General features: G+C 38.0%; 1 protein-coding gene and 1 long non-coding RNA gene across 2 annotated transcripts in view; one reads left to right on the forward strand and one right to left on the reverse strand.

Moving 5' to 3' along the window:
- The window catches only part of LOC148133177 (uncharacterized), an 80,132-nt gene extending 75,693 nt beyond the window's left edge, over positions 1-4,439 (reverse strand). The window contains exon 1 of the long non-coding RNA XR_015746551.1: positions 4,212-4,439. This is a non-coding gene — a long non-coding RNA (uncharacterized LOC148133177). The remainder of the gene's footprint in view (positions 1-4,211) is intronic.
- The window catches only part of NCKAP5 (NCK associated protein 5), a 711,275-nt gene continuing 694,683 nt past the window's right edge, over positions 3,755-20,346 (forward strand). Inside the window, exon 1 of the mRNA XM_087950139.1 lies at positions 3,755-3,974. The gene's annotated coding sequence lies outside the window, so the exon portion shown is untranslated. The remainder of the gene's footprint in view (positions 3,975-20,346) is intronic.

The following is a 20,346-nucleotide window of genomic DNA, read 5'->3' on the forward strand; positions in this document are numbered from 1 at the left end:
TACAAATTATGAGCAATTAAAAAGGCACCCACTCCGAGGAACAAGGCAGACCTACAGGCGTTCCTTGGACTTATCAATTTCTATAATGTGTTTTTACCCCACAAAGCAACAGTAGCTGAACCATTGCATAGACTATTAGACAAAAAAGCAACGTGGGTTTGGGGACAACGGGAACAACATGCTTTCCAACAAGTAAAGAAATTGCTAACTTCTGATTCAGTACTTATGCAGTACAACGAGACTCTGCCGCTCACTATCACGTGTGATGCATCACCTTTTTGGGGTTGGGGCACAGAAACACGCAGTAGCAGAGACAACCACAGTGAATGCAGCACGGAATCGCCGTGCAGCGAAATAAATTTAACAAAGGTCATCCAACGCTCCACTGGAACCAGACATTAGACAAAACCGGTGGAGCCTCGGAAATCATCCAGGCAGACCAAGCGGCCTGCTTATCTTGAGGTTTTATCACAGCTCCCCTCAAAGCGGAACCCAAGGGGAGGGTGTTGTGAATCAATAAAAGTGAATAACCTAAATGCAAATTAGGGGTTGAAAACCTGCACACTTGATTGGTCCTATACAACAACTTGGGATTGGGCCAGAACCAGTCCCTGATTGGCCACTTTTGGGACTGTCCTTATTGGTCAGTGGTTTGAACCTGTTGCACATTTTCATTGGTTAATAAGGCGCAACTAACCCTATAAAGGGTTACTGTTTGCCCATAAGCATTGCTCTGTTATGTTCTATCAATTATTAAAGAGTTGAAGTCACTGGTCAGATGTCTGGTCTCCGTTATTCTCCATACTTAACACTTTCCTGTGTGACCAACTTCCATGGCCACGGCAAAGAAAAAATAGAGGTACATGGGTAAAGGGTAGCAGCGTATGTGAAAAATGAAAATAAAAAACAGACCCATTGGCTCAAGGATGCTAGAAATCTTGCATCTCTTTCTTTATAATTAAGTGAAGGGTTCTGTATATAATGTATATTTCACTTTCAACACTTTCTTAAGTGCTGATTTTTTTTTTACTCCTGGCAAGAGTTGTTAGAATTTTAGCATGAAGACTGACAACATGTATTTATAGAAAACAATCCACATTGTTCTCTAGCCAGAAAATAATCTCCTTTTCTTTAGTGCCTTTATTCTTTCTAATACACCAGTAATGATGAGAAACATGTCCAGTTAACCAATTGATTCCCTGCAGCTTTCTAGATATGAGAGATTACATCTTCCAGAATTCCCAGTGCAGCAATTGACTCGTTGAGTATTCTGAAATTTATGGTGCAACACATTTAGAAGGCACCATTAGGAAACACATTTTCTTAATCTGGGCACCATCCTGAAATGTGGACATCAGCTCTCAGAATTCCTAAATTAATTGGCCACTGCTGAGAATTCTGGGAGCTGAAATCCATACACCTAACATTCTGAATATTATGGCTTGAAGTCCAAATCCTTGACATTCCTGCACAGTATGTTTTAGGATACCTAATTTCTGCTGAATCCAATAAAAAAATGTAAAGTTTTTTGAATTTTTCCAATGAAATAGAGAAGCGTTCCACAATTCGATTTACTAAGTGGTATCTCAAATGTTTCATTATTGATTTATTTCAGTGAACCAATTTATCTTACAAACAGCAATGCAGAGCAATGTGCAACAGAGCTAAAAACAGTTTAGGTACATTAAAAATATATAAAAAAACCTAACAACGAATAATAGGTGAAGTGATGTTCAAATAATGGAGCCACCTCACTAGTTCATCTCTCTCCTGGGGTCCCCATTTATTCCCTGATTGTTATAGAATTATTTCACCTCTGATCCTGCAAACATACAGTATATCAATATACTTTCCCACTGAAAATAGCTATTTTCAGTCAGCAATATTTATTTCACTGAAAGGGGAAAATATTTAATCTTTACATACTCAAGCTAGTAAAGTGCTGTGGCCCCCCCAAAAGCCCACACAGTCTTAGGCTGCATTAATAGAGGGATAGCATCAAGATCACGTGAAATGTTAATACCACTTTTTATAATGCCTTGGTAAGGTTACCTGTACTTTTAGAATATTGCATTCAGTTTTGGTCATCATGACATAAAAAAGATGTTAATACTCTAGAAAGAGTTCAGAGAAGAGCGACAGAGATGATTAGGGGACTGGAGGCTCAAACATATGAAAAACGGTTGCAGGAACTGGGTATGTCTAGTTTAAGGAAAAGAAAGACTAGGGGTGATATGATGACAGTGGACCATTATATGAGAGGCTACCACAAAGAAGAAGGAATCAACCTATTATCTTTTAGCACCTGAGGGCAGGACAAGAAGCAATGGTTGGAATTTAATCGGGGGGAAAAGCAACCTAGAAATAAGGAGAAATTTCCTGATAGTGAAACCAATTAACCAGTGGAACGGCTTGCCTTCAGAAGTTGTGGGTGCTCTGGAGTCTTTTAAAAAGAGCCTAGACAGCCACTTGTCTGAAATGATATCGGGTTTCTTGCTTGAGCAGCAGACAAGAATACCTCCAAGGTTCCTTCCAACTCTGTTACTCTGACAAACACCTTCCCATTTAGGTCCTTGGGAAGGACTCAATAGGTGGATCATCATGCCAAATCGAAAGCAAACATCTAGCTGACTGAGTGACAAACTAAGGGACCAAATCTAGATCGCAGCTCTGTGTAAAAATTTCTTGATTGGGATTGAGTATGCATGGAAATGTGGGTAAATACTCATATGCAGGCATTTTGTTGTCATTCTTCAGAGCACAGCAGTTCCCAATTATTCAGTGGGATGAAGTGCTGAAATGGGGTGGGGGGTGGGGCTGTTTGGCTGCAACCTCATAATGCAACAATTAAAAGAAGGCAATATAGTTATAAAAGGGTAACTTTGCAGAGCCTCAGGGACCGATGCCAAGAAAAATAAAAGATTCTGTCGTTTCTTCTGCACTGCAGTCACAAAGAGAACAGTGGTACAACTCACCAGGGTGATTCATTGATAACAGAATAGGTGACAAAGCTCCCAGAGGTTGGTGGGAAAGAATTTCTATAGGAGAAAACACAGTGAGGAGGGGGGGGGGGCATATATATATTTCTGGCATCCAAGAATGAATGATTTGTTCCAGTTCTGAACCCTCCGAGAACATTTTACAGTGTTTTGCTAGAATGGCTTCTCATTCATGCCCTTTTAATGACTTTTCACTTAATTGAAAGACAATATGCCAAAAATGAGTAACAACATAATTTTGATTCCATGATTGAATTTCCCCCTTATGGGGGGGAGGTGGTAGTGAGGGGGAGCCAATGATATTCCAGCAATCTCTTTTTTGGTCAAGTCATGGGGACCTATTTCAGCTGCTTAAAGGGCGTGCTTCCAAGGCGAAATTCCTGCCAAATGAGATTCTTTCTAAATTCCAGTCAATTAAAATACACTTAAAGGGCAGCCGCTTTGAAGCAAAACACAAAGCAAAACAACAACACAGACACACACACACACACAGACAGACACACTGCCTACAACTTTTGAAGGCATCATCACATGAAAGTCACTCCGCTTGTCAAACAAGATAATTAAAGTCACACATGGCTGTTATTATTTTTGTCCAAGGGGGTGGAATCTTTGCGCGGCGCCTGTGTGCAGTCAGAAACTCAGATGACATGTTGGGCACCAAGAGAAACAAAGGCAGGAGTGTTGGTCCCGGTGTCAATTTTCGGCTCTTGGTTCTTTAAACCATGTGCGTTTGGCTGCCAGCCCCCGGAGGAACTGCATACAAATATTGACAGAACACAGTGGCATTTGTTAAGCTGGAACTTGGGAAGTGAGCGATTAAAACTCTAGAGGAAGATCTTAGCACTTCAGACCTTCCCTTCTCTCTCCCCCTCTCCCCTCCACCCCTCATCTTCACAGCTTTCACAGAGTGAAAGTGAAAATGCTGAGCTTAGCCAAACAGGAGCGGTGACCTTTTCTTCTGACTTGCTCTAGGTAAGATCCGATTTCTTTGCCTTCTGCTTCTTCTTTTTGCCACAAGTTTTAAATCTCTTTCTAGAAGAGGAACTTCTTAAAACAAAAGATGGGGTTGGAGCGATGGTGGTGAAAGGAAGTGTTAATGTTTGCAATTTAATCTGAGAGGTGATGAGATTATCTTGAGCCAGGAGAGAGAGAGAGAGAGAGAGAGATGATATGTGCCAGAAACTATGCACCATCCAACATTAGTCTTACCTTTCCAAAGTTCCATTTTTAGGGGTTGAGAAGTTCAGGAATCTGAAAGGTATTTTAAAGATACCTTTTGACCCAGTAATGAAAACTTGTGAAATTCCCTTTGGATCTCCTCCGAATGGTCCTCAGCTGAGATTCTGAAGTTTATTGCCTGGTTTTACTTGTGAAGCTTTTATTGTTCCATGTGAGTAGTTAATCACTGTCTTAGTTTTAATGCCTGCTAAAGGCTTCAGAAAAACCTGTTTGACCTAAGGTTATTATTTAACTTGAATGGCTTTTGGATAGGGAAATATTTTCTTTATGACATATGGTACGGTGAAAATAAAATCCCTGATGGAATGACAGTATGGGATATTAAATAACTTCCATAACATAACTGAATATGCTATTCATGCTTTTTAAATGATAGGTTAAAAATGGCAATATTTGGTTAGTTTATTAATAATATTCCTTCCAGTTCTTCCATGTAGAAACCTTATTGTAGGTCTTGGGGTTTCTTGTAAGAGTGAGTGAGATGCTTTCATGTGAAGGAATTATGTTACCACAAGAGCAATTTATGTAAACGTCCTTCTCATTCTCTAATGTCCAAGTACCATTCAGTTTACACCAACCTGAAACATTTAAGAAACCTTTTGCCAAAATAAATTCTGGCACTCCGCAAAATAATATTTTTAAAAACAATTTTTCAACCAACTTCAACATGCGAGTTCAACTGTTTCTTTATCCTTTGATGTATTTTGGAAAACGTACAAATGCTAGCCTAACTATTAAAATCTGCAGTTGGAAGACTGGAGTGCTGTAAGCTTTCTTTTGACTGAATGTCATTTATTCATGAAGCTAGTTCAATCTGGTTCAATGGAACAGCTTGTTTCAGTCAGCACTATGCATCGTTACTGTGAAATGAAACCAGTTTTATAGCAAATGGTTATCAGCATAGGCTGTCCACTTAATGCTGAGTGATAGGAACAAAGAGCAAAATACCAATAGACAGAGAAACATGTGGGAATATTACCCTTAAAGATTTGCAATCTGGAGCCAAAAATATACAAACACCACCCCTCTCTCACACACACATATCAACATAAACAGATACAAAATGGGAAATGTTCTGACACTCAGTCCTGCTCTGCCAAGAAGCAGAGTGGAGATGTTATCTACATTTCTCTCTATTTCCCTATTTTTATCTTCATAATGCTTCCGTGATATATAATTGTAGTGGGTTTTTTTTTTATGGTCTACTCTACAATCATCCGGTGAATTTCATAGCTGTGAAACTGAATTTGTTTATTCAAGCAGGACAATCTGTTCACTAGAGTCTGGATGAGTGACACATGGCCTGCTATACAGCGTGGTCAATGATGTGGGGCAGTCAGAGATTAGAAGACAAGTAAAGATTGTGATTTGTTGCTTATTCCTACACTATGTTGATAGTTCTTAAAACAAAACAAAACCCCCCAAAAGATGAAGACCTTTTGCCTTTTACCTTGAAGAGCCCTAATTGATACTCTGAATTCAGTGATATAAAGGCCTTAGTTCCTGAGAATTATGTAGTGCAAATATGTCAAACAATGTTCATATCTTCCTGAATATAAACCTAAAGACCACACAATGGTGGATGGATAAATTAGGGGCTCTGTCTTTACCTTAATAAACAAACAATCTGCTAATTTCCATCAGAGCTAAGTAAAAATGTCGTGTCAGAGGACAACTGAAAGGAACTACTGTTCCAGAGGGATTTGTGAAGGTTTGTGCAGGAAAACCATTAAAAAAACCAAATGCCTCAAGCATGGCTCATTTATTTCAATATATTTGCTGGAAATTCTTTTTACTGGAAGATTGCTGATTTTTTTTTTTTTTTTTTTTTTGACAGTTAGGAAAGAAGCTTAGTAGACGGACACTGAATTTCTTTGAAGGTGGAGTGATTCAGTCTAGGGAACAAAATATCAAACATCCACCCTCCCTTCTGCCCAGCTTATGGGAAATCTACAGGACTTTGGCTAAAGTACTGATTATATAACAGTGGCTATCTGTTTTACAGCATGCTGAATATCATATAAAATGGGTGTCAAACTTGATTTCATTGAGGGCCACATCAGGGTTGTGTTTGATCTTGGGGGGCTCAGGGGGGCATGACCATTTCAACATCACTCATGTTGGGGGCACCTGTGGTGGCCCGAGAGCTTTGCCAGTGAAAACGGGTTTCCAAGCTCTGTTTTCAGCTGCAACCGCCTCCTGCAAACCTCTGCCAGTGAAAACGGAGCTTGCAAGGGCTACATGCAGCCCTCCATTTTCACTGGCAGAGGCACCAAGAGCCAGTCCTTTGTTGTTTCCGGGGAGGCCCCATGGGCCCTATCTAAGCACCCCATGAGCTGGATCCAGCCCCCTGGCCTTGAGTTTGACACCTTTGGTATAAAATGATATTAGACTTCCTGATGATCTTCTCATATTGGACAACTTCCTCGGTTCCTTGTTACTGACCATGCTGGGAGATTGCAAAGGGTTGTAAGATAACCTAAAATACAGCACATACATCTTATGTCATGAGTATAAGCTGCAGTAAATTTACAAAGATCCATTAAATAAGCAGCAGAAGCTTGTGTCTTTGCTAGGCTGGGAAACAAATAGGTTACAGAGAAGGGCAGGTAATGCTAAACTTTAAGGCACCAGGTTAAAAAATTAAAGGATACAATTCTAGAAACCTAAAATAGAAAAAAGGGGAAAAAAAGAAAAGGAAAGGAAAAAAACACCCTGGGAAAGAGAATTGTTTAAATTTGCTATAAGGAGGATGATTGACTGACTTTATTAAACAAAGAGTCTAAGTGGAGAAACAAAGGAAATAGGAAGTTGTGAACAGTCACATGATGACAGAAGTCCAAGATGCTGAAAGGATTAAAAAGTTATGGACAGAGGAAAAACAGCTCTTATTTATTTCTCCTTTTTGGATTTCAGTTTAGGAAAAGAGAAAAATGGCTACTACTGATAAGGCAGCAAAAGTTACAGAAGGGAGGACAGGACCATCTAAAGAAGGACATCAAATACATCTGAGACTTTACAAATGATGTTTGAAGAATTAGGGAAGAGTGCCACTGCATTATTGTCTGCATCAATGTACATTAGGCATCAGTTAGAAGAGACCTGGCTGCTATTGAAAAGAGAATCAAGGACATATTTACAAATATGGAAGAAAGCATGAACAAACAACTGGGAGAATCAGGAGAGATGAAACCAGGGGTCCCCAAACTTGGCAACTTTAAGACTTATGGACTTCAACTCCCAGAATTCTCCAGCTGGCTGAAGAATTCTAGGAGTTGAAGTCCACAAGGCTTAAAGTTGCCAGGTTTGGGGACCCCTGGATTAAACAAATCAAAGAATGTTTTTTGGAAAGTAATAAAGAAAAACAAATAGATAGAAAAGGATGTAGACAATGTGGCAGTGTTGGAATTAAGAGTCAAAGAATTTTGTTTGAGACTGAGGGCAGTTCCTGAATAACTTGATGAAGATATTTGTAGACTTTCTTTGAAAAAGCTAAACTTGTGTCTGTTAGTATTTGGGCAGTGCAAATCTTTGAAACTGATATTTTGAAAAGGGCAGGACAAAGTTGAAGAGCTCAGCAGATCTTCTCTTTACATTATCTTTACTTGGCACCGTGTTTGTCTCCATCCAGTCTGAGAGTTCTGGGCTTCTCCCATCCCAAGTACCGTCTTTCTGTGAAAGGACTACTGTAGCTGGGGTTGCTTTGGTGCACTATCATCTACAATTGAGGAAGGTTGGAGAATGTGGGCAAAGCAGGAGAAGAGAAGAAAAGGAGATAAAAAGACCGGTAGTTCAACATGGAACTATCAGTTCATGTGACTTGAAATGATCTAGTTAAGAACTAAAAACAATAAACCCAAGAACATACCATAATGAGCCTTGGTAGCACAGTACTGTAGGCTACCTCTGCTGATAGCCATCTGCTTGCAATTTGGCAGATCGAATCTCGGCAGGCTCAAGGTTGACTCAGTCTTCCATCCTTCTGAGATGGGTAAAATGAGGACCCAAATTGTTGGGGGCAATATGCTGACTCTGTAAACCTCTTTGAGAGGGCTGTAAAGCACTACAAAGGGGTATATAAGTGTAAGTGCTATTGCTATAATAGCTTGAGGCTAGAGACAAGGAAAGGAAACATACTATAACTAAACGTTGTTTACATCCTTCTCTATTCTGTCTTCACACATCCATATATTCTTTTTTTCTTTAAATCCTCACCTCCCTTTTTATGAGGATCCTATCAGTTCCATCCAAACTTGACTTCCTTAGTCTTCCCTTTTCTTTTGACCTGTTCCCTCTTCCTTCAATTATTTGTTTTGCCATTTAATTGTTTTTCATTTTATGTGACCAAATTCCTACAACATAGTTCTTTCATACCAGTCAAAATTTGTGTATTTATTCCACTTCCATTCATCACCCATTCTTTCCTGATTCACTTTCCTAATGCAACCTGCAGTTTTAGGAAGACATTTTTCTTAGTCCTCAGCATGAGAAGGATTAAGTTCTCCTGTTTGTGTTTTACTATCACTATTTAGGAGGTGCTCCCAGAGCTGCTAGTTATTTACGGGGTTACTAAGGACATAAATTGCATTTATATTATTTTAGAGTTTGCTGTGATGATGGAATTCTATCTGGAAATGAACATCAAGTCAACGGCTGCGTTTAGAATAATTAAATTAGCCACCCAGAGTTATTCAGTTGAGATTGGTGGCCATGTAATTTTAGAAGTAAAAAAACAAAGAAATGTCACAATTTTTCATGTTTCCGCACTTTAATTTTTGATGCTTTCTTTAGCTAATCATAAATTGTAATATTTTCTCACTCAAAACAATTTACAGTTTGCATTTTCACAGACAGATTTTTTTTTGCTGTATTTTTCATTCATATTATAAATCTATAGTAAAAGCTGGAAAGTGAGAGGTTTTTTTAAAAAAATAAAATCATAACACTTGCAGGAAGCTTGTTCGGAATCTCTGTTTTCATAATAACCAAGCATCCTCACTTTTTCAAACCTAAGTTTTACAGCATGAGTGAGGACTGGGATTTTTATTATTACATGCTTAGCCTTGCTGTTTATTTTGTTTTTTCCCCTTGACTTGTGCCTTATTCCATACAGTATACAGTGCAGTGCATTTTGATAAGTTTGCAGCAAAAGGGAAATCAATGAGCAGGTGCAAATTCAAACCTTTACCAAGGAAATAATGAGATCTATTTGGGGACAAACTTTGGACACTGTATCACAGAATCAATCCAAATAACCTGCAGATGTGGTGGCAGATTGCAAAATGTTTCACAATTCAACTTCATTTATGTGCTGAAAACATTGGCTGTAGGAAGTTTCTCTGGCTACCATGGGACTCATATGGATAGAATTGCACTGCTGTCTTTAGTAATGGAAGATTTAAACCTTTCTATCAAGACAATATGCCTTTTCATAGTACAACTTTAACTGAACTGAGTGGGAGAAGCCATAGTTACATACATTTAGGTACATGATGCTTTAATATATTGTGATTTGTGTTTTTAGTAACACATCTACAAACATCATAGTGTCTTGGGTGTTGATCACGGTTTCAAAATCTTAACCCAAATGGGAATTTTTATTTTGCTGGGACTCACTAACATTTGTTTTGGCAATAATTTTCTGCTTCTCTCATACTGAATAATTTCTTTGAGTTAGTCAGTACAGTGACTACCCCTGGCAGATTTATAAAAGAAAAATACCCTACCAGCTAAGTTGATTTGCTAAGATCATTCTTTGTATATCCTTTCAGACATGGCAGTTATAGTGGCTCATTTTTTAAAAATGGAATAATTAGGAATGTCCCAAACATATTTTAAAAATGCTCTGGAAATATAAAAACTGAACAAGAAAACAAAGATGAAGAAGGGTGAGAAATCATCACTGTTACACTTGCAACTATTCATCCATCCATCCACCCATCCACCCACCCACCAACCCGTCCATCCTGTCATCTATCTATCTATCTATCTATCTATCTATCTATCTATCTATCTATCTATCTATCTATCTATCTATCTATCTATCTATCTATCTATCATCTATTTCTATCATCTATTAAAAAACTATGCATGCTATATGTGGTGTCTATCACATGAACACATCATTAATTTGATGAAACCATGTTCCTCATTCCTGGGCAATCATTTCTTCAATTTTCCTTCCCAGCCACTAAACATTTAGAGTAGAACTTTATATTCATTTATATTCCTGGACCTTATGTAATTGAAATAGGATAGTGTGTGTGTGTGCATATAGACATCTATATGTGTATATACAGATTAATGTGGAAATATATAGCAATATACATGAGTACTATATATGCCCCCCCCCTCTGCACGTGCATGAATATGAATGTGAATTCCATCAATCTCTGTAAAATGCAGAAAGAGAACAGGAAAGTTGTGAGTTCATATTTTGTTTTAAAACATGTTGCTTTCCATGCTCAGCTGCGTTAGGGAAAGCTCGTGTGAGAATATGACCTTTGTCTGGTCTTTCTTGAAATCAATGGAAAATTTTTGTTGGAATGTTCTGTTTATGACCAAGCAATTCTGAGCACATGTAAATAATTCAGAAAGCCAAAGGTTGACAATGAACTTTACATTCATCAAAGAAGGGCAATTTCGTGCTCTCTTCCAAGAACCCATATTTCAAGGGCTCAGTATTACATCTGGATGTGGGAGAAACCACTTCAAATCTCTTTCTTAGCCTTGAACTTTATCAGATGACCTTGGACTAATAACACTCCCTTGTTCCTCCCAACACCACCAGGTTGCCAGTGGATGAATAAAAATCATGATGAAAATCGAAATTTGCAATAAAAAAAATTATAAAATTTCAGAGTTGTGTTTATCTAGGAACATAAAAGGGAAATAAACGGTGTGAAAATCGGCAGAGAAGTTGTACATAAGAAATAGTCTTTGCTATTTTTTTAAAATCAGAACTTCAGCAAAATAGATCAAAGGCTTTCCATTTATGAATTCTGAAGTTTGGAAAGGGTTGATCTATAGGGGAAGGAAGGCTTAAAATCTAGTGTGCTTCAAATATTTTGGATTACAAGTCCACACACTGTTTTGTTTGGGAATGGTATATGCAGTCCATTGTCCCTAAAACTCTCAGAACAGAGAAATATGGATGTTATGTACAGAATGAGAAAATGAGGTTTAACTGATTCTGCTTAAAACACTAGGAAGATAGCACTACAAATAATAAACTTATACAAAATATGTAAGGGACAGAATTGGCAGCATAATATTGTGACATTTATTTCTTCACTTGTACTTTTGTGGATGCCTACAATAGATTTTGTACAATTTTGGTTTGGTATGTTATGTGAACTCAGCTATGATCATTTTTATACCATATTTTTTGGCATCTTAGCAAACTATGAAATTGTGAAACTAATTACCTAAAATTATTCTATAAACCAGTGTTAAACTACAGTTTTATATATATATGTGTGTGTGTGTGTGTTTGTGTGTGTGTGTACCAGGTTGGCAAACCTTTTCCAGTTTAGCCAAATATCCAGTTCCAACACATTAAATCAAATTAGGAAATATTAATCTCTATATTCGCTATTAGACTTTGCAGCACAATGTTGTGCCATTTATTTCATTTATGTTTTAGCTTTTTCAATCCGGCAAATTAATTGTAGGCATGAATTCATTCCAAAGAATGTCCATGTAGTTTCACTTAAAATTGAATATAGAACTTTGACCTTATAAAGGTATAATCCACATTCAGTTTCTTTTTTATCTGCAGAAATATTATCTGTGTCAGCTTTCTAGCTACACAATAGTTTTCCTAGCTTAAGAAAAACACCTCTACTAACAATCAAAACGAAGAATTATTGAAATAACAAGAAAAACTAATTTATCGTGAAGCTGAAATCAATCAGCGCTATAATGACAAATATTTATTTTTGCTACATTACCCTGGTATCAAGGATTCAGAGCTAACTGTACTGTGTATCCTTGATAGAATTCAAATCATAAAAAGGGAGAGGTATTCTGAATTACATGGAAGTGATAAATTAATGAAGTGATCAATGATTAACTAAAGTGCATATAACATCTATATATACTTCACAAGGTTGGGTAGTTTAAAGGAATAATCAGATAAACTGTTACAGCTGCCAAGAAAAATAATAATAAAAAGAGCAAGCAAGATATTAATAGACTTGAACCATTACCATGCTTAAATGCAATAATTTACAGCAGGTGGGGAAATCTGCTGCTCTCAAAATGTCGCCAAAGTCAGTTCAGTTAATGAATGGGAACACTGGGCCCTTTAGTCTTACAACTGACTCTAAAGGCTCAATGATTATCTTAAAGCTCAGTTCATTGAACTCTAAAGTGCTGTCTTATCAAATAACGCTAAGTAAGTCTGTAGCCTAATTGACACCTAGATTTTTGTGGTATACAGTATCTGGGCCTTAACTTCATCCTAAAATTACAGAAAGTATAATTTCCTATCTCTTCAGTCTTTTTCTACTCAGCAGCGGAAATTATTTCTCCTTTAAACCCGAGCAGTCATATAGGATAAACTGGCATTTAACTCTACTCACATAGCAGTAATTAATGTTGATGAATGAGACGCTGTAGCTGTGAAAGGCCTTGGCAAGCCTGCCACGTAGCTGTGGTTTGCTAAATGCTACCTGTCTTGCTGCAATGGAATTACTGCTTTCTAAAACATGAGTGCTTTCTCTCATCCAGGAGACCATTATCTCCTAGAGCCAAACAGGACTTTCCTCTTCCTTCTTCTGTATTCTACATGCAGAGGGACAATTGGCTGAAGATCTACAGCTACTGCTAGCCACACAAATAGCATAGAATAGAATAGAATAGAATAGAATAGAATAGAATAGAATAGAATAGAATAGAATAGAATAGAATAGAATAGAATTCTTTATTGGACACACAAGGAATTTGTTTCTGGTGCATAAGCTCTCAGTGTCCATATAAGCCACTAGTGATAAATCATGATCATAATCATAAATTACAATCATCATAAATCATAAGATACAAACTCAGTGATAGTCATAGGATACTAAATAAGCAAACAACATAAATCATAATAGGATAATTAAATAAAAGCAATTAACATAAATCATGAAATACAAACAACAAAATTATAGTCATAAGAAGCTAAGGAAATAGATAATAGGAAAGATGACGAGAGGAGAAAGATAAAAGGCAATACAGTTTTACTTGGTGGATTGACATCCTAGGGCAGGGGTAGGGAAACTTGGCTCTTTTATCACTTATGGACTTCAACTCCCAGAATTCCTGAGTGAGCCATAAAAGTTTCCCCATCCCTGGCCTACTGGTTTTTCAGTGGTGAGGGAAATCAATTTTTGACTTGAATGGGACTGTTTAATACACAAATGTATATTTGTATATATGTAGGATATATATATATGTAAGACATATGTCCTACATTTGTATATTAAACAGTCCCATTCAAGTCAAAAATTGAGCCAAGTTTCCGTACCCCTGTCCTAGGGCTTGGACAGTGTTGTGAGAATTACAATAGTTTTTTAGCAGAGTGGACAGCATGGGGGCGAACTGTCTTTGTTGTCTAGTTGTTTTGGCGTGCAATGCTCTATAGTGTCGTCTTGAGGGAAGACGTTGAAACAGTTCATGTCCAGGATGTGAGAGGTCTGTAGATATTTTCACAGCCCTCTTTTGGCTCATGCACAACATAGTATTTTTTACAGAGAATATTCTGATCATGCCCTCTTCATGGGCAACACTGAAATTGAATTTTGAGTTAGATTGGGATGAAAGAGACAGGCAGGGATGTAGGCCGTATCAGGGATACAGTTGCGTATCACTGCTGACTGACATGACAGATATAATTTTGCCAAGATTGTCCGTCAATAACTGCTTCTTCAAATATCCGTAAGCTTCTGCTTATGCCATCAATGATAATATCTAGCCAACTTGTCTTTTGTTGGAGCTCTTTTTCAATTGTCTCCAGGAATTCCTCTCTGGTTCCTTCAGCCCTTCTACATTTTTCTTGTTAACCGGCATGGTCCAATCTAGCTCAGACATTAGCCTTCTCCTCTTTCATTTTCTTTTCTTTTTTCTTTTTTTGATTTAGCTATATGCCAGTAGGAATGACAGGCCATGAATAAGACAGGATTAAGAGGTGGGACAAAGCTGGATTGGATTCAATGCTCACTCATTTCTTTCTTTGCATGAGGGGAAGAAATGAGAATAGTTTAGTCTTAAAGCACTTTTTTGTGACAGTTATGTATAACCTTTTGGTGGCAGTTGTATTCCCCCCTCCTTTAAAAAATATAAAAAAAAAGACATGCTATTGGAACTTGGCCATTTGTTGCCAAATAATCTTTCTTGACAAATAATCTTAGATTCTAGGGACTTAAAAGATTATGGGTTGTGGGTTGTACATGCCTGCTTTAGATTCCAGTGCTTTAGATTCCCATTATGCAATCTAAATCACCCTAGACCAGGAGTCTTCAAACTTGACAGCTTTAAGACTTGTGGACTTCAACTCCCAGAATTCCTCCTCCAGTCATGTTAGCTCAGGAATTCTGGGTATTGAAGTCCACAAGTCTTAACTTGCCAAGTTTGAAGACCCTTGCCCTAGACAAAAAGCCATCACCTCATTTACTACGTAGGAATTAATCTTGCAATTATAAATTATTTCATCTAGTCATTATAAATATAAATGTCCTAGAGGCTATATGTTATACCTTGAAAAATGCTCTGCGGGTAGCTCTCACTTAATCCCATAATCATGTGAACATCATTTGTATGCTTCACTGCCAGTTTCTGACAATCAGAATCATTGGGGAACCTGGCAGTAAAATTACAAGTCTCAGTCACATATTGTCTCGCTTAATGACATGGATGGTTCACTTAATGACCACCAAAGTGAGGGTGTAAGTCTGTCGTGGTCTTGTGATGTCTTCCTTAATGACCACCAGATGCCAGTCTCATCTGTGGTAGTTAAGCAAGGATTACCTGTACTATATTTTATATCAGGAATATAAAACTTTCATCAACTTTAGGACTGGAATGGGCTTTGCTCAGCATGTTAAGAGCCACAAACTAAAAATGGATAAAATCAAAATTTGCAGTGTACATTTTGCATCCCAGCTCCATATGATATTGACAATTCTATTAATATTCCTATTAATGTTAATGTTACAAGTTCCTTGAATTGAAAACAGGAAAATGAAAACGGATGCCCAGAGATATTTTAAACTCCTGAAATTCTTTGGAATGGGTGATGTTGTTGAAAAGTAAAATCCAAAACATCTGGAGGGTTCTAATAATTGATTTTAGATTCCAATTTATTCCAAATGATGTTGAATACATGAAAATTAGTGGTCTGTTAGTAACGGTTTAGATCTTAAGAGCTGTAAGTAAATCTTATTTCATCTCAGTCATGTCTTATGGCTTCAAGTTATGAATAATTCATTCTCACCTGCCAGTTGCTCTTGTGTGTATATATATGCTGAGGTGAAAACTATAATGATGCAAGTATGAAGCAGGCTGTGGATGTGATGGGATCAAGAGCGGTTTGCAAGGATGAAAAACTACAAAGAGTGATAGTGAGTAAGTTTGGTATAACTAGTTTTAGCTAAGCTTTCCCTTTTATCTCTTCCTTTAATTTCCTAAGGTTGTTATTCCCTACTTAATTTCTGTGCTGAGTATACCACTGCTTATCCCCAAAGAGAATAGTGTGATGGGAACCTATGTATGTTTCTATGGTTTAAATTTCTTTTTTATTTTATTTTTTTATTTATTTATATCCTATCATTGTTATTCTGACAAATAACTCAAGGTGGCAAACATATCCAACACACTTCCATACTCCTATTGTCCCCATAACAAGAACCCTGTGAGGTGAGTTGGACTGAGAGAGAGCGACTGGCCCCAAATCATCCAGATGACTTTCAAGGGGGGACTTAAACTCATGGTCTCCTGCTTTCTAGCCTGGTGCCTTAACCACTAGAATAAACTGTCTAGCACATGCATATTCATGTATTTCGATCTAGATTGATGTGCAGTCTTATGAGCCAACCCCGGCACCTTACACAAAGAATATTTGCGTTATTAGAGTTCCAGAACATTTAGAACATAGAATACTGCAATAGAGTTGGAAGGAACCTTGGAGGTCTTTTAGTCCCATGCTCAAGCAGCAAACTCTATATCATTTCAAACAAATGATTATCCAGTCTCTTTTTGAAAGCCTCCAGTGATGGAGCTCCCACAACTTCTGAAGGCAAGTTATTCCATTGGTTGTTTGATCTCACTGCCCTGTTTCTCCAAAAATATGACCTACCCTGAAGGTAAGTCCTAGCTTGAGTTTTACACGTGCATCCAAAATAAGCCCTAATTAAGTTCCTGCCCACTCCAGAGTGCATGGGTAAAAATTAAGCTAGGGTGGGGATGGGGGGCAGTGGAGCTGCCCTACTACTTACCTTCGGACAGTTGTAGCCAAGCCTTGCACACCCCAACACCAGCTACCTTGCCAGCTCATTTCTTCTTCATCCAGCAAGGCTTTCGTAAAGGCCTCTGTAGCTGATAACAGAGCCCCAGATCGATCTGGAGCTCTGTTATTGGCTTGCAGAGGCCTTCAGGAAAGCCTTGCTGGCCACAGAAGAAAAAGTTCCTGAAGGTCTCTGACAGCAAAAAGAGGGCCAGGTGTGACGCGCACAAGTGAGGTTAGTCAGTGGATGACTTCTCCCCAAAATAAGACCTGATGCCTTTTTGGGTGGCCAAAAAAAATTATAAGACAGGGTCTTATTTTCGGGGAAACATGGTATTAGGAATTTTCTCCTTAGTTCTAAGTTATTTCTGTCTATGGTTAGTTTCTATCCATTGTTTCTTGTCTTGCCTATAGGTGCTTTGGGGAAAAAAAGTTGACCCTCATCTTTGTCGGAGATATTGAAACACTGCTTTCATGCCATCCCTAGTCCTTCTTTTTATTAGACCTCATTAGTTGCTATATTAATTTTTTTTTTCAATGGATACTTTGGGGGTGGGGAAGAAGATTGGAATGGGCATACAGGAGTTAACAGGGAAAAAGCCTTTTCTCTGACATTAGCATATTATTTCCTCTCTCCCTTTGTAAATGGGCCCAATGATTCATGAACTTTCCAATATGTTTCTGCAAATGAGGCCAAAGTGCAGAGAAAGATTGCTTCCTATTTATGTCAATAAATTTGGCAGCAACAGCCAACAGGAAAGAAAAGAAGAAGAATAGTAGTAGTAGTAATCATAAAGATTGTTGCCAACACCAGTGGCATCTGAGTTACAGGAAGTCCATTACAACCTGTTATCTATTTTCATCTGTTCCACTCTAATAAAAAAAAGGCTCTGAATTTATGTGCTGGCTCTGTGTAGGATGGGAGAAAGCAAGAAACAGCTGCTGTAAGCTTAAGGAAGGTTTGCTTTAAAGAATTAAATTATCCAGAGATGAAGCAGGACATAAACATCTTCCCTGCCTTCTTCTTACTCTGTTTCTTCAGCACTAATTAAGCCTTACAGATCGAGCAGGTTTTCTAAGATTTGGTACGATAAAGAGAAAAATAAAGAGAATAACCCTGGAGGGAGATGGGCTGTCTAGACACATGAATTAAATAAATAAATAAATAAATAAATGTACTCCTCAATTTACAACCATTCATTTAGTGACTGTTTGACGTTACAAAGGCACTGTAAAAAGTGACTTATAACTGGTTGGGTTTTTGTTTTGTTTTTTGGCATTTATGACTTACAACCTCCCCATGGTCACATAATCAAAATTTGGGCACTTGGCAGCTCCCATGTATTTCTGTAAAACTAATTCATTTCACAGCCGAGTTACTAACTTAACCAGTGTTGCAGGAAAGGTTGTAAAAAGGGGCAAAACTCACTTAGCAACTGTGTCACTTAGCAACAGACACTTTGGGCTCAATTGTGTTTGTAAGTTGAGAATTACCTGTAAAGGATTACTGAGGAGGAAGAGGAGTAGGAGGGAGAAGAGAAAAAAGGTCTATTTCTTTCAGTAGTTTGTTTATCACCTGTTTAGGTTTTGCTTTCTGTGCCTGAAATCTCTGGACAGTGCGAATCAGCCCCTGATATTTGTGCATACATTACAGATAAGTGAAGCCTAATATAAGTAGCTACAGATGATAAAAGAAATCAGAGATAGCTTTTTTGGGTATAGTGAAGCAGAAGCAGGATATGCTCTGAAGGTAGTTTCTATGTAAGGCCTTGGACCTCAGACCTATGTAATCCTATGTAATCTTTTCAACATGGCAGTTGTTTAAAGCCACATAAACTATGTTCTTTGTTAAATATTTGAGTCAGACCAGAGGTGGTATTCAGCAGGTTCTGACCAGTTCTGGAGAACTGGTAGTGGAAATTTTGAGTAGTTCGGAGAACCAGCAAATACCACCTCTGACTAGAGATTTTATACAGTATCCTTCCCCTGCCACGCCCACCAGACCATGCCCACAGAACTGGTAGTAAAAATTTTGAATCCCACCACTGAGTCAGACTCTCCTAAGTCCTTACAGGCTAAGCAGTTCTAACTCATAGACAGAGCCAGGTAGATGACCCCGAACTAGTACTCATAAATCATCGTAAAAGAGAGAGGAATCCAGTTCCTAGTGCCTAATTTTCAAACGTTTTCAATTATTGCATTTTTTTATTTTAAATTCCTATTGCAAAAGGGTTTTGCTATGAATTTTCCCTAGGTTCTGGTCTCCTTTTTAAATATCTTACCATCGTTACATTATTATTATGACATTCATTTAATCCACGTGTCACCTGACGTCACGTGATGTATCGTGATGATTTTTGCCTTTGCAGAGCTGAGGTGGGTGTGGCTTGCGCATGATGTATCCGGCCTGTGGGCCGCCATTTTGTCATCCCTGAATCCCTGATTTAATCTATAGTCATCCCCAATAAGATTAAATCTAAGGACATTTTCGCAAAGGCTAAGAAATTCAAGACAGCCTAACTTAGTGTCAAATTGTCAATTCAAGACAATTTTGGCCAATGACTTCACAGAAGTGATTCTTGTACCTGATAGACATAGGCTTTTTATAGCAGAACCTGCCTGAGTACATCCACCACATTTTGGAAAGAGAGAAATTTCCTGAGATGTTACCTAAGAATGGGCTCCAGCAAAAGCCCAAAAGCTTGGAGCCCACAAACCCCACTGGGACTTTAGTCCCAGTGACCAACTCAGATTGGATCCTACAACATCCACCACTGAACTTATTGTAAATGCTGAGTAGACATGACACTTTAATGATATTTTTCCAAGCACTGTTACATGGGCTTGAAAGCTGTATTGTTGATGGGCTTGAAAGCTGTATTTCAGAATGAGAAACCAGTGCCAGGCCTTAATCCACTAATAAGATTCAAGTAGGATCCATACTCAGCTTCTGTTTCTGCCTCTGCTCAAGAGGAGTGAGGCAGATCTGAAAAGGCCATAAGATCTACTAAGACTGAACTCTACAGAAGACTTGTTATATGTGACCGGAAGGCAAACAGTCCATTCATTGACTTATCTGTCATTTAACTGTTTATATGTAGCATTCTTTCCCAGGATAGTTTGCATTTTTTTTTAATAAAAAGAAAACTGTCTAAAATTCCAACTAAAATCAGAAAGTTAAAGTGAAAACATGCCAGGCAAACTAATAAGAATTTAATTAACTAGTAGGCACCAGAACTTACTCACAAGGAAAAGAAATAATTAGGTGATCTCTTTGTACTACAACAGAGCTAACATTAAAAGGCCCGAGAGAATAATCATAGATTGTTGTAATATTGACCACACAAGTCAACTGTAGGAAACTAATTTTTAGCTTGAGGACTGAGTTGACTTTAGACAAGTGTATCAGGGAGCTCATCAAGTGGGACTACAGACTTAAGTGAATAGAACTGTAGGTCTAAATGGGTGAGTGTGAACATAGGGCTAGGCAAGCACATTGTACAACCTTCATGTACTCGCCTGGCCCTGTGTACACACTTGTATCTCAGTTTGCCTTCTCTATGTTTATCTGTTTCTCACAGACATCCTGAAAACCTTCCTCACCAAATCAGAAGAATGTTT

Source organism: Notechis scutatus, chromosome 1, assembly GCF_049901735.1.
Source record: "Notechis scutatus isolate UNSWTSFEM ecotype Mainland chromosome 1, rNotScu1.2, whole genome shotgun sequence".
NCBI lineage: Eukaryota > Metazoa > Chordata > Lepidosauria > Squamata > Elapidae > Notechis > Notechis scutatus.